This window comes from Palaemon carinicauda, unplaced genomic scaffold, assembly GCF_036898095.1.
Source record: "Palaemon carinicauda isolate YSFRI2023 unplaced genomic scaffold, ASM3689809v2 scaffold78, whole genome shotgun sequence".
Taxonomy (NCBI): Eukaryota; Metazoa; Arthropoda; class Malacostraca; order Decapoda; family Palaemonidae; genus Palaemon; species Palaemon carinicauda.
Window position 1 is genome coordinate 199,752 of NW_027172071.1, and position 15,249 is coordinate 215,000.

Below are 15,249 nucleotides of genomic sequence, written 5' to 3' on the forward strand. Positions count from 1 at the left end.
TGATAACCAAACTTACTGCTAATTACGGGAATTGGACATTTTGTTTGACCTGCCGGAATTTAATAATTTCTGGCTTTCTACATAACAGATGATCCCTGCAGATTTCATTACTACAAAATTAAAATTGTGGCCAGGAAGCTGTTCACAAACAAACACACAAACAGGGGATAAGACGGTAAGACGTAACCTCCGTCAAACTTCGTTGGCGGGGTAAAAATACCAAACCAGCCAGGACTAATTTTGCTAGTAAATAAAGAATTATAAATAAATCAAAATCTGTAAGTGCAAATTGTTCGGCCACCAGACCTGCTCACAGAAAATGGGAATCCTTCCTAACCGTATCCATCATCTAACACACTTAAAACCATATGTTTATAGTGGTACACCCACTAGACACTTATCGATTCAGTTCTTTGCTTTTTTTTAGGATTGGGGTGACCTGTTTGGTAACGTCATTGACTGGTGATCGCTACTGGAGTTCAAGACCCGCTCAAACTCGCTAGTTCCTTCAGTAGCTGCAACCTTACCATCCTTGTGAGCATAGTTGGGGGAGCCCACAGGTCCACCTGCTGGGCTCCCAGGTCCACCTGCTGAGGCATCAGCATCCATTGCCTGGCCCTCCCTGCTATAGTAAGTCTCTAGGGCAATACCACCATCCCTTGCCTCTGCCATTCATGAGCGACCTTTAAAACCTGTGCGGCAAGTCCCTGGGGCAATGCCACCATCCCTTGCCTCTGCCATTCATGAGCGACCTTTAAAACCTGTGCGGCAAGTCCCTGGGGCAATGCCACCATCCCTTGCCTCTGCCATTCATGAGCGACCTTTAAAACCAGTGCGGCAAGTCCCTGGGGCAATGCCACCATCCCTTGCCTCTGCCATTCATGAGCGACCTTTAAAACCAGTGCGGCAAGTCCCTGGGGCAATGCCACCATCCCTTGCCTCTGCCATTCATGAGCGACCTTTAAAACCTGTGCGGCAAGTCCCTGGGGCAATGCCACCATCCCTTGCCTCTGCCATTCATGAGCGACCTTTAAAACCTGTGCGGCAAGTCCCTGGGGCAATGCCACCATCCCTTGCCTCTGCCATTCATGAGCGACCTTTAAAACCTGTGCGGCAAGTCCCTGGGGCAATGCCACCATCCCTTGCCTCTGCCATTCATGAGCGACCTTTAAAACCAGTGCGGCAAGTCCCTGGGGCAATGCCACCATCCCTTGCCTCTGCCATTCATGAGCGACCTTTAAAACCAGTGCGGCAAGTCCCTGGGGCAATGCCACCATCCCTTGCCTCTGCCATTCATGAGCGACCTTTAAAACCAGTGCGGCAAGTCCCTGGGGCAATGCCACCATCCCTTGCCTCTGCCATTCATGAGCGACCTTTAAAACCAGTGCGGCAAGTCCCTGGGGCAATGCCACCATCCCTTGCCTCTGCCATTCATGAGCGACCTTTAAAACCTGTGCGGCAAGTCCCTGGGGCAATGCCACCATCCCTTGCCTCTGCCATTCATGAGCGACCTTTAAAACCAGTGCGGCAAGTCCCTGGGGCAATGCCACCATCCCTTGCCTCTGCCATTCATGAGCGACCTTTAAAACCAGTGCGGCAAGTCCCTGGGGCAATGCCACCATCCCTTGCCTCTGCCATTCATGAGCGACCTTTAAAACCAGTGCGGCAAGTCCCTGGGGCAATGCCACCATCCCTTGCCTCTGCCATTCATGAGCGACCTTTAAAACCAGTGCGGCAAGTCCCTGGGGCAATGCCACCATCCCTTGCCTCTGCCATTCATGAGCGACCTTTAAACCTGGCTCGCCTCACTCGCTATTTACCATCTCCTTGCTCCTCTGTGCTGCCAAACGATAGGCGTCACACTCCGCACATTAGCCAAGTGGCCACGTATTGTAGTAGACAAATCTTCGGTTACTAAACCACCTACACTAACCGATTTCAGTTCAGAATTTGGTTTTATTATAGTTTACCACAGGTTACTGTAACTAGGGGAAAAACTACTTTTTTCTATAGAAAAAGGTATGTTCTCTTTGAAAATGACACTCGGTCCTGTCAGAAATGAATAGTTTCAGATATATATATATATATATATATATATATATATATATATATATATATATATATATTATATATATCTATACATGTACCTATACATATTCATATACACACACACATATATATATATCCGCCAATAATGGGGGACCCCTGGTGGGAACTCGGGGTTTCGGGTGGAGAAAACATACAGAGGAAACGGTATATAAACGTAAAACAAGCCCTTTCTTCTCTATACATTACCTTCTTGAATGTATAATAAACCGATGAAAATATACGCTAACTATGTACAGTATATCCTATACTGACTGTATATTTTTCATTTATTCGTTGACATTCTACGGGTCGGGTGTAGTCGGTCTCGTTCGTTCATTTGTACATAGCCGTTTTCGATCTTCTACACATAAACTCCGCCTCCACCAATAAGATTATTTCTTCTCTTATAACACCTCCCAATTTTCCCAGGTCATTTTACCCGCCACATTCAAGTATTCTACCTCACCCGGTTAATTCAAGTATTTTACTTGATCCAGTACAGCTACACCATTCCTTTTATGTAATACCACATATACATATTACGTTTGACCCAAGAATTACAAGTTTTATTCTTTCTCTTATAAAATCACCTCATTTTATATTCCCATTAAATATTCATTACACACTTCATTTTATCTTGCTATTATTCCTTTATACATTTTGTTATTACCTTGTCATGCCCAAATTTCACATTAATACTTACTCTGGACAAGTTTCCCATTCTAGTTCATTCATGTTTACTCTCTCGACTCCGTTGCTTTTCCCTTAACCAATCACGAACCCATACATTGCTTTTCCGTTAACCAATCACGAACCCGTACATTGCTTTTCCCTTAACCAATCACGAACCCATACATTGCTTTTCCGTTAACCAATCACGAACCCATGCATTGCTTTTCCGTTAACCAATCACGAACCCATACGTTGCTTTTCCGTTAACCAATCACGAACCCATACGTCGCTTTTCCGTTAACCAATCACGAACCCATACACTGCTTTTCCGTTAACCAATCACGAACCCATACGTATGGAAAGTTTGCACGGGGGGGGGTTAATATTTCCCAACCCCCTTCCCTTAACTCTTCAAGTGATCTCTCCATACCGTTCCCAACAAATCCTTTTCCGTGGAAACCTTTGACCAAGTCAGGTCTTTGTTAGTTCCAAGTGAGGTCTTTTTGCGTATTCCACGATGGAAGTTATAGAAACTTGTAGCGGCTGCAGTATTCCGTACTTAAAAGCATTTCCTGAATTTCATGGTGAATTCTTTAATCCGTCATCTAATGTTGAAAACTTTCCTAAATCTCATAATGTAATACCCCAGCGTTTAGTGTTCCAAGCGCCGTTCGTGGCTATCGTACGGGAAAGATATTCACGTCTATTGCTGCAATACTGAAACTAAGATAGCTAAGACAAAGAAGAAACGGCCATGTGGATATACAGTTACTGCCTCTAAGGGTGCATTTTTAGAAAAAAGTCACCTCGCCACATGGAAGATAATGTTATTTGTTAACCATTCCTTACATAAACATTGGGATCATGATAAACTCATGAAGGGTATTGATATATCATCTAAAACCAGCGTCGATTGGCGAAGTTTCTGTTCGGAGGTTACGGAATACTTTTTCGATAATCAAGAGGCGACTGGTGGTGACGGTATAGTTGGTATAGTTGTTGAAATAGACGAATCCCATTCCGCAAACGCAAAATACAACCACGGGAGACCGTTAACCCTTTTACCCCCAAAGGACGTACTGGTACGTTTCACAAAGCTCATCCCTTTATCCCCATGGACGTACCGGTACGTCCTTACAAAAAACTGCTATTTACATTTTTTTTTTCATAATTTTGATAATTTTTTGAGAAACTTCAGGCATTTTCCAAGAGAATAAGACCAACCTGACCTCTCTATGATGAAAATTAAGGCTGTTAGAGCAATTTTTAAAAAATATACTGCAAAATGTGCTTGAAAAAAAAAATAACCCCCGGGGGTTAAGGGCTGGAAAGTTCCAAATAGTCTGGGGGTAAAAGCGTTAAGCGCCAAATAAGTCTTTGGGGGTATTGAACGTGTGTAAGAAATTTCTTAGGGGTGAATGCAGTATGTTGGGACAGGTAAGATAAGAATACGGCAGTCTAAGGATACGGCTCCTAGGTTAGGTTAGGTGGAGAACCTTAGGTTCGGCTGGTTAGGTTAGGTTAGGTTAGGTAGGAAACTTTTGGTTAGGTGATGTTCTTGTGACTGTAAAATGTGGTTTTTATAATCCCTTATAGTTCCCCTCCTCCTCTACTAAACAAGATGCTGCGGCCCTAATTCCTCTAATTCAACAATATATAAAGCCACGTAGCGTTAATTATTAGCGATACGTGGTCTGCCTACAACACACTTTCTGAAATAGGTTACCAGCACAAAACTGTAAACCGCTCGGAACATTTCGTTGACCCCAAAGACCCAACCATATATACCGAAAATAAAGAACGGTTCTGCGGAGAAGTGAAGGAGTGGGTCCATAGACCTGGAATGAAGACTGATTATTTCAGGCAATATTTTTCCCAGTTCTTCTTTACCCACTATTACCCAGAGCATACCTTATAGCACATCTTTCTTACTGCCAGTCGCCTGTACCCTCCTCTACCTCCAATACAGCAAATGCCGGGGGACCCCCAAGACCCAAAAACCTCCGACGTCACAGTCACAAGACCCCCGATGACCCACAACTTTCCACGTCCCAGTCATAGAAGTTAAGTCATCACAGTCATACCGTGATGACCCACAAGCTTTGTCGTCCCGGTCATAAAAGTAAGTCGTTAATTTTAATGTGTTGCGTTTACTATTTTTTCAGCGTGCGCAGCTCAACATTACCGCTTGCCGGTACATACGAGCTTGGTGTTTTGTTTTTTTACGAGCGAAGCGAGCCAGTGGCGGAACAAGAACCATTATATGTAGCGTAACAATGCTATTGTTAGCGTGCGCAACTCAACATTAACGCTTGACAGTACCTACGAGCTTGATGTTTTTATGTCTTCTGGCAGCGGAACAAGAGCCATTATATTTAAACATTTTAACAGAAATTATGTTTTCCTCTAATAATGTGATTTAACCAATTTTCACCTTCATTTCAACCGCAACGCCCAGTTCGGCTACTTGGAGTTAATCAAACTGGTTGTTCAGTTTGTTTGCGATCGAAACGTTTTTTGCTACAGGAAAACATTTTCGGTTCGAAATGATACCCTGTAGGGTTGTAAAGCTTTACCCATAATTCCATCTCTTCGTTTCATGAAGTTCCGATAATTAATTCCACTTACAGAAAATGATGGCCATACCTGTATATTGCATTTTAAAACACAAACGTCAAACTACCCCCCAAAACAGCTATTGAAGACAAGGTAATTAAGTCAGGTTAGGCCTGACACCTTAACCTATCATCTTTTTGACTGGTGAACCTCTTTGTGTATAAATGACAATTTATTAAAATTAATTAATATAAATTTTACCTTAGCATAGAAAACGGGATGAACACATTTTCAACTGATTAGCCTAAGTCTGCTATATACCAATTTTCATTTTCAACAAATTTTCAATGATCTAAACCAGATATGTAGAATCCTCATAATTCATACGTTTAATTATGTATTTACTTATATACCCAAGTATTAAAAGGCTATAAAGCCACTTATAGGCCAAGTGACCCCATTCAGCCTATGGAACCGTACCAAACATTTCTGCATTACAAAAACATTACACAATTGCACAGGGCCTATTCATACCTTAGGCATAATATCCAATTCCAAAAATATGCCGGTCAAATAGCACGGTCAACAATACCGGTGTAAATAACTGGTATAACCGGTTCGACCGGTTTAATATTTGCCGGCTGACACCTGTCACATGGCAGCCATCTTGGCTTCCTGAAGTACTTCGAGTTTAACTCATGTTATTTTTCGAAATACCATAATTATTGGGCATATATAATTACCTGTAATTAGCCAACCCTATTTCACTTACACTGATATAAATAAAACTGTATTAACGGCTGTTGAAATTGTTTTAAAACAGCTTGACAGAAGGAGGTGGGAGGTGGGGGTCAATCAAGCAGCCATTGTTGTTTACCTCAAGCGAGGAAGAAGTTCCAATACTTCTTCAGGGGAGGAATTTAAGTTTAAATATTTTATTTATTTAATATTTACTACAATAAATACCAATTTTATAGCTTCTAGAGAGAGAGAGAGAGAGAGAGAGAGAGAGAGGGGGGGGGGGTTAATATACTTTTTAGAAGAGTTAAAATGTATGTTTGTATGTGTGGGGTTGTGTGTGTGTGTGTTTGTGTGTTACTATTAAGGTTAAAATATCAAATAATCATAATAAATGACAATTATTATTTTTCCAAAGGCTATTTTAAGCAATATATGTTCAATGTAAATATAGAAATATAAAATATATATAATTATATATATTTTCCTTTAAATATGGTCCAAATATTTAAGTTTTTCCCAATAACTATGAGGAAATATTCAATTATATGAATATTCCTAGCAACTTCTATTATTATTATTATTATTATTATTATTATTATTATTATTATTATTATTATTATTATTATCCAAGCTACAACCCTAGTTGGAAAAGCAAGATGCTATAAGCCCAAGGGCTCCAATAGGGAAAAATAGCCCAGTGAGGAAAGGAAATAAGGAAAAATAAGATAAAAACAGTAACATTAATATAAATATCTCCTATATAAACTATATAAACTTTAACAAAACAAGAGGAAGAGAAATAAGATAGAATAGTGTGCCCGAGTGTACCCTCAAGCAAGAGAACTCTAACCCAAGACAGTGGAAGACCATGGTGCAGAGGGTATGGCACGACCCAAGACTAGAGAACAATGGGTTGATTTTGGAGTGTCCTTCTCCTAGAAGAGCTGCTTACCATAGATAAAGGAGAGAGGAGAATATGTAAAGAATAGGCCAGGCTATTCAGTGTATGTGTAGGCAAAGGGAAATGAGCCGTAACCAGAGAGAAGTATCTAATGTAGTACTGTCTGGCTAGTCAAAGGACCCCATAACTCTAGTGGTAGTATCTCAACGGGTGGCTGGTGCCCTGGCCAACCTACTACCCACGATTAGGAAGATCATTCCACAACTTGGTCGCAGCTGGAATAAAACTTCTAGAGTACTGTGTAGTATTGAGCCTCATGATGGAGAAGGCCTGGCTATTAGAATTAACTGCCTGCCTAGTATTAAGAACAGGATAGAATTGTCCAGGGAGATCTGAATGTAAAGGATGGTCAGAGTTATGGAAAATATTATGCAATAGGCATAAGGGATACCACTGAAGAAATATTAATTATGCAACATATGAATAAACTTTAAATGAATGAAAAATCATTTCTATAGATATTTGCATCTTCTAAACCTACAAAACCTACAATATTTCAAGTTTTCTTTTTTGGATTTTGGAGTTGTATTAGAAATTTTACATGGGAAACAAAACTCAAAATGGTCCTTCATTTTTATAATATATGTATAAATAGTTAAATTAATAATTTCACATCTACTGTAAGTATATATAAGTTAAATTTCTATCATTAAACCAGAAATTAATAAAAAATAGAATAGCTATTAATTCATATTCGAGCTTAGCTAATAGCTATTGTATAAATGTTGAAAATAAGCATATCAAATTAATTTTGATGAATGAAATCACATAAACTCTCTCTCTCTCTCTCTCTCTCTCTCTCTCTCTCTCCTCTCTCTCTCTCTCTCTCTCTCTCTCTCTCTCTTCCAGAGTTTTATCTCCTCATTCCAGTCTCTCTCTCTCTCTCTCTCTCTCTCTCTCTCTCTCTCTCTCTCTCTCTCTCTCTCTCTCTCTCTCTCTCTCTCTCTCTCTCTCACAGAGTTTAATCTCCTCATTTTTATAGGTAGTAGGTTGGCCAGGGCACCAGCCACCCGTTGAGATACTACCACTAGAGAGTTATGGGGTCTTTTGACTGGCCAGATAGTACTACATTGGATCCTTCTCTCTGGTCACGGTTCATTTTCCCTTTGCCTATACACTCACACACCGAATAGTCTGGCCTATTCTTTACATATTCTCCTCTGTCCTCATACACCTGAAAACACTGAGATTACCAAACAATTCTTCTTACTGCACTGTAATTGTTCAGTGGCCACTTTCCTCTTTGTAAGGGTAGAAGAGACTCTTCAGCTATGGTAAGCAGCTCTTCTAGGAGGACACTCCAAAATCAAACCATTATTCTCTAATCTTGGGTAGTGTCATAGCCTCTGTACCATGGTCTTCCACTGTCTTGGGTTAGAGTTCTCTTGCTTGAGGGTACACTCAGGCACACTGTTCTATCTTAAATCTTATTTCTCTTCCTCTTTTTTTGTTAAAGTTTTTATAGTTTATAAAGCGATATTTATTTTAATATTGTTGCTCGTCTTAAAATATTTAATTTTTCCTTGTTCCCTTTCCTCACTAAGCTATTTTCCCTGTTGGAGCCTCTGGGCTTATAGCATCCTGCTTTTCCAACTAGGGTTGTAGCTTAGTAAGTAATAATAATAATAATAATAATAACAAAATTAACTAAAACTGGGAACGAAGAAAGCAAAAGGTAGGTTTTCTATAGTTATAATCTCATTACCTTACTATTAATCTATCTATCGAATAGCTTAGTTTTGCCTTAGAGTATTTCAAACCATGGAAAAAAAAGTAAATGTAGAAATTCTATAGGTATAAGGAACCTGGTGTTTAATCCTCCACTATATATAAAGTTGGGAGTGAAAGGCCTTCTATATAAACTAAACTATCACAATACTAGAGGTTCTATTTTGCCCCACACACACCTTTCACCTTATGTTAAAAGGCCAATTCCTGACAACATTGCCCGCTCATTTCCAAGATTATGAGAGAGAGAGAGAGAGAGAGAGAGAGAGAGAGAGAGAGAGAGAGAGAGAGAGAGAGAGAGAGAGTTTTATCTACTTTGGGAATAACATTTAATAGAAATACTTTGATGAATCACTGTAGGGAAATTTGACCCTCAGTATTTGTAATTTATGAAACTGATTATATAGACCTAAACATACAACTACGGATTGGTGATGGTGGGAGACTTTTGCATGATAGCTCACAGCAAACTAACCTAGTATGGGTGGCCCTGACTAGTACAGCTTTGCTGATCATGGCAATACAGAAACCCTTTCATCTCGTAAAGGTACTCCATACTCAGAAAGGGGCACGCGTATACAAATGAATAAATACATAAATAAATGAACATATATATATATATATATATATATATATATATAATATATATATATATATATATATATATATATATATATATATATATATAAATATATAAGCTAGTTACAATTCAGAGAGCTATGGAAAGAATAATGAAGGGAATAACAGTAAGAGACAGGAAAAGAGTAACATGGATACGTGAGCAAACTAAAGTAGAGGATATTCTAATAACATGTAAGAATAATCAATGGACATGGGCATGATGAGAATGACAGATAATAGATAGACATCAAGACTAAGAAAATGGGTTCCTAGAGATTGCAAAAGAAACAGGGGGAAGGAATGACGAACTAAGAAAATTTGCTGGCTTGGACTGGCATACAAAGACCATAAACAGATGCAAGTGGATGGACATGTCTGAGGCCTTTGTTCTGCAGTAGACTAGTAACAAGACGTTATATATATATATATATATATATATATATATATATATATATATATATATATATATATATATATATACATATATATATATATATATATATATATATATATATATATATAATATATATACTGCATATATATATATATATATATATATATATATATATATATATATATTATATATATAATTCGTCTGCCGTTACTAGTCCAATGCAGAACAAAGGCCTAAGACATGTCCTTGTCCACGACTGGGGTTTGTTCAATTTTCAACCCCAGGCTGGTCACCAGAGATTGATGATGGGATATTTTCATCTGTTCGCTCTCAGCAAACCAACATAATACCAGTGGGGCCCTGACAGAACAGCTTTGCTGACTATAGTGATACACAAAACTCTTTCACCATGATAAGGTGTCCCCCCTTAGAAGGGGACACAGAGACACACATACACAAATATACACACATATACATGGAGTATATAAAAATATCCATTATATCAAACATGATAAGTGATCAGTGATGCTATCACGAGAAAGTTATCAATGAACACTATGCAATTGACAATTTTCAAAAACGTATCTCAGAGATGACATTAATGATCTACAAAATATATTTATTTTGTATTTTACTTTCTGTTACTCGAGACTTTGATGACATGAAATGTTTCCTGGAAGCTCAGAAAACTGGACTTTGTTTCACAGAAGTGTATAGGGGAATTTATACAAGATGTGGGACAACCAAGTGATTGTTAATATTATATTCTCTCATCAATATTTACTCGTTTCGTTCCAATATAAAATTCAAAAGGTTGTACGGGTTTTATTTTGAATGGATATATATATATATATATATATATATATATATATATATATATATATATATATATATATATATATATATATACTGTATATGATCACACACCAACACACATACACACACACACATATATATATATACATATATATATATATATATATATATATATATATATATATATATATATGTATGTATGCTTCTATATACATATCATGTGAATTTTATAACAAATAAATTTAGGAAAAATTCTCTCTCTCTCTCTCTCTCTCTCTCTCTCTCTCTCTCTCTCTCTCTCTCTCTCTCTCTCTCTCTCTGCTGAAGATCTGAGAACCCACAGTCCAAATAATAACGATATCGAGCAAGTAAAACTACAGCGAAGTATTTCAATCCTTCCTATATATATATATATATATATATATATATATATATATATATATATATATATATATATATATATATATATATATATATATATATAATGATTTACAAGCATTCGGTATTTTCATTTTAGTTTGAATAACTGCAATAAAAAGACTCCATTTTTGTGTATATAATTATACAATCTCTCTCTCTCTCTCTCTCTCTCTCTCTCTCTCTCTCTCTCTCTCTCTCTCTCTCTCTCCTTTTATCTCATCTTTTCATTTCGTTTATCATCGCATTTTGACTCATTTAATCCCAGTCATTTATTTTGCTGAGAGAGCTGTAAGTCTATCACCTCACTACCCCCCCCCCCACCCTTGTTCACTCCGTACCACGAAATGGCCCAGTGAGGGCCACATGGGCCACCCTGTGGCCCATCCTTCGTGGCCCTCCGTCTGGCCACCCTTCGCTTCTCCAAGCTTGTCTGTCACCTACCCCCTTGTCTTTCCCCCCTACTACCCCATATCAATTAGCACTCAGTTTTGTTGACATTTACACAATAGGCAGGAAGTGAGCTGTCAAACCTATTTCTCTCACACCAGCCATCACTGCCTCCTGCTAATAATAACACGCCCCCCCCCCCTGAAATACAGGCAAATAGGACCCCTTTAAATTATTTCATAGATCGTACAATTACAATATCATTCTGACCCATGAATAGCTGTACTTAAAACTTCTATACATGGGAGCACACGTTGTAATACATAGCGCTTGTTGACAGAGAGAGAGAGAGAGAGAGAGATTCCGATTATTATTATTATTATTATTATTATTATTATTATTAGCAAAACTACAACCCTAGTTGGAGAAGCTGGATGCTATAAGCCCCATTCCTCCAACAGGGACAAATAGCCCAGTGAGGAAAGGAAGCAAGGAAGTAAACTACAAGAGAAGTAATAATAATCAAAACAAAATTATTGTTTGTTCGTTGTTTGTTCTGCTTGCAATATGTGTAATTGATACGCCAATAGGTTACCACAGTAGACCCATTATTGTATGAGAGAGAGAGAGAGAGAGAGAGAGAGAGAGAGAAATCAATTTGCAAGCTGAGATCCATTGATATAAGGCAAGACATCCTTAAAACCCTCAACTTGGGTAAAGGGTTTGTCCATCACCATGATCAGCAAAGGAGTACTAGTCAAGGTCACTCATACTAGGTTGGTTTGCTTTAAAGGATCAGACAAAAGTCTCCCACATCACCAATTTGCAAATAAGTGTGGATAGAAACTGGCCAAACCCCAGACATGTTTGAGGCCTTTTTTCCTGCAGTGGTTTTTAGAAAGGGCTGTAAAGTTGTTGTATTTATTTATGTGTGTGTGTGTGTGTGTGTGTATGTGTGTGTATATAATACATATATTATATATCATCAGGGTGTCACTAGTCCACTGCAGAACAAAGGCCTCAGATATGTTATTATCTCCTGAATTATTTTTCCCTGTGGAGCCCTTGGGTTTATAGCATTCTGCTTTTCCCTCTCTCTCTCTCTCTCTCTCTCTCTCTCTCTCTATTAATTGTCTCGTCATCTGATCAATTAGGCTGTTTATTTATTCTTTTTAAAATGATCAATTACGTATTTTGTTGGGAATTATGGTATTCATGTCGTCTATAATTGGCGAGGTCCATTATTAGTTTAGGGGAAAATTTAAGTCAGGATGACTTTAAAAGTCATGAATTTTATCATATCTAATATGATATGTTGATACAATAAAACCGAGAGAGAAATAAAACATAATGGAAAGTAGTGAAGTTTGTTTAAAAAAGTGATCTCACGAGAAAAGGACATAAAAGACTATTGTCTAAGACCCTTCCTCCCCTTCAGTTAGAAATCAATTGGTATAGAGTCCTCCATTTTCAGTAATACCAGAACTTTGTTCCTGAATATACTTTAAAACCTTTGAATAAGGTTCAAAATAATTCAGAATTTGTTTCTATTATTTGAAGAATTTCAACATAATATTAGAATGCTGATGCATATTTACCTATAGAATTTCTTTATTGTTTTTTGAGAGAAATATACCATGGTTTTTTCATTGAATGAGTTCTTATATTCTTTCACACACGAGAAATTGCTCTTATTATATAGTTTTTGAGAAAATGGCAACAATAGATCTTCATAATCATAAACATATCATTAGATTGTGAAATATACGTTGCATTGAATGGCCAATTTCAAAAGGAAAATACTACGTTCTGGATAGGAGATTTCTTACACATCAAGATTGCCAACCTTAAAATGTTAAGAAAAACGAAATGGTAACTCTTTCAATGCTTTCAAATTGAACATAAAAATCTAAATGAAGTATAATACAAATTTAATAATGCTTAATACCTCAAGTTCCTCCATAATTGAAGTCACATTTACAATATCCTTGGCTGTCCCAGCTTTTTTCCTCACTAAATTTATCCTTTTCGAATTAATATTCCAGACTTATTAGATTGCAAAATCATATATAATTTAGGGATAAGTAGATAAATGAAATACGGCATTGAGAGTAGGTCCAAAATTAGTATCATAATGATAATAATCCTTTCTGATTTAGTGGTGTCTGCTCGTTGTTCCTTTAGAATTTAGATTAAAGGATATGTGAAGAATTATATGTTTTGATTACTGCCTTTCTCACTGAATTGTCTTCACATATATAAATAGAGAGAGTTAATAGTTAATTGAACTCACAATTTTGTTTGTAAATATTATGTTGATACATAAATTGAAAGCTAAAAGAATCTAATCTTTACTTCCTTGTCCACTCAGTGATAAGGGCTGCAAACCTTTCGACTTAGAAAGAAAAGGAATTATACTAATATTTTATTCATGACCTATTTAGCAGGAGGATGAATTTATATTTAAAAAATATATATTTCCCGCTTTATATATCATCCAAGTGATTATCCACTTTCTCTAAATTAGAAATTTTATCCAATTAATTCGTTGGCAATTCTGGACCCCCTCATGAGGTGCTAAATAAATTTTGCCAAAACTGTGTACGAGTATTTCTCTTTAAGATTATTTTGTAAATGTCAATATACTGTTTATCTAGACATTCTTATTAAATTAAATAATTTAATTTCATATCTCATTTATGCATTATATGTAATGAATATTTTATATGTATTTTTTGATTAAAAATACGATAATTTTTAAGTTGATTTAGTGAACTCAGCCATGTTCCTAAGGTCCCAATAGATGGCCTCAGTGAGGTCATTTTAAGAGTAAAATATTGGAAAGAAAATCCAGCCTTAAGGAACAAAAATGGGAGTTACCTTTCAATGTCCTTAGCCAATAGAAACGCTCCATTCGGGCAACGGTAAGGAAATTAGCCAATAGGAACGCTCCTTTCGGACAACGGCAAAGAAACATAGTCCTTAGCCAATAGGAACACGCCATTCTGGCAAACAGTTAGGGAATAGTGGTTTGCTCTTTCAACTAGGTAAAAGAGACAAATACCAGTTCATAAACCATTGGAAAATTTCCATTTTTGTACTTTCTTTCGAATGAATATATAGAATAAAACTATGAATATCATAGCTTTTATATTTCAGTTATAGAAAGTATTGGCAATAAATTGAACCCATATTATAATTACATGATACGTGTGCCTATACGGTACTCTTAATCAAAATCTCATCCTCTGGCTTAAGATACATTTTTCATATTGATCTAAAGTTTTGTTAACAGTTTTGTAAGCAAAGGCAAATCAACGTTATTTCTATATTGTCCTATAAATATATCATGCACTTTCAATAGTGAATATGGTGATGAAATTCCTGTTTACTTTGATAGTTGGTTAGGTAAATATTTTTAATAATTTCCCTGATCGAATTCATCTTGTGTTGTTTATTTTTAAAAATTGAAATCTTGCCTGAGAAATCAGTTACGTTGAAGGTATTTTTGACAGTTTATTTTTCAGATATAATGGAAAATTAGGTTTAATTATTGAAATATATCCTTTGCAATTTACAGAGAGAGAGAGAGAGAGAGAGAGAGAGAGAGAGAGAGAGCATGTATATTTCTATAAAAATTATAAGAAATTGAGTTGATTGTTAACCTTTGCGTCCCTGTATATATATATAATATATATATACACTCGCAACGATAACAAAGGTAGCCATTTCTAATCCACTGCAGTACAAAGGCCTCAGACATGTCTTTATTCATGATGGGATTGGCCAGCTTTCATGCCACGCTGGCCAATGTGGATTGGTGATGATGGGAAACTTTCATTAATCGCTTAGAGCAAACCAACCT

The 15,249-nt window shown here is 37.0% G+C and overlaps 1 protein-coding gene and 1 long non-coding RNA gene across 7 annotated transcripts in view; one reads left to right on the plus strand and one right to left on the minus strand.

Annotated features, from left to right (window-relative positions):
* LOC137637479 (clumping factor A-like) overlaps positions 1–15,249 on the plus strand; it is a 123,460-nt gene that overhangs the window by 62,461 nt on the left and 45,750 nt on the right. The window lies entirely within an intron of this gene.
* The window catches only part of LOC137637481 (uncharacterized), a 178,299-nt gene that overhangs the window by 33,978 nt on the left and 129,072 nt on the right, over positions 1–15,249 (minus strand). For 4 of the 6 annotated variants that reach the window (XR_011043655.1, XR_011043656.1, XR_011043650.1 and 1 more), the window contains exon 1: positions 6,060–6,188. The exons of 1 other annotated variant lie outside the window; for it this stretch is intronic. This is a non-coding gene — a long non-coding RNA (uncharacterized lncRNA). Of the gene's footprint in view, positions 1–6,059; positions 6,189–15,249 lie in introns of those variants that run through there. One more of the 6 variants, XR_011043652.1, reaches the window with a different exon arrangement.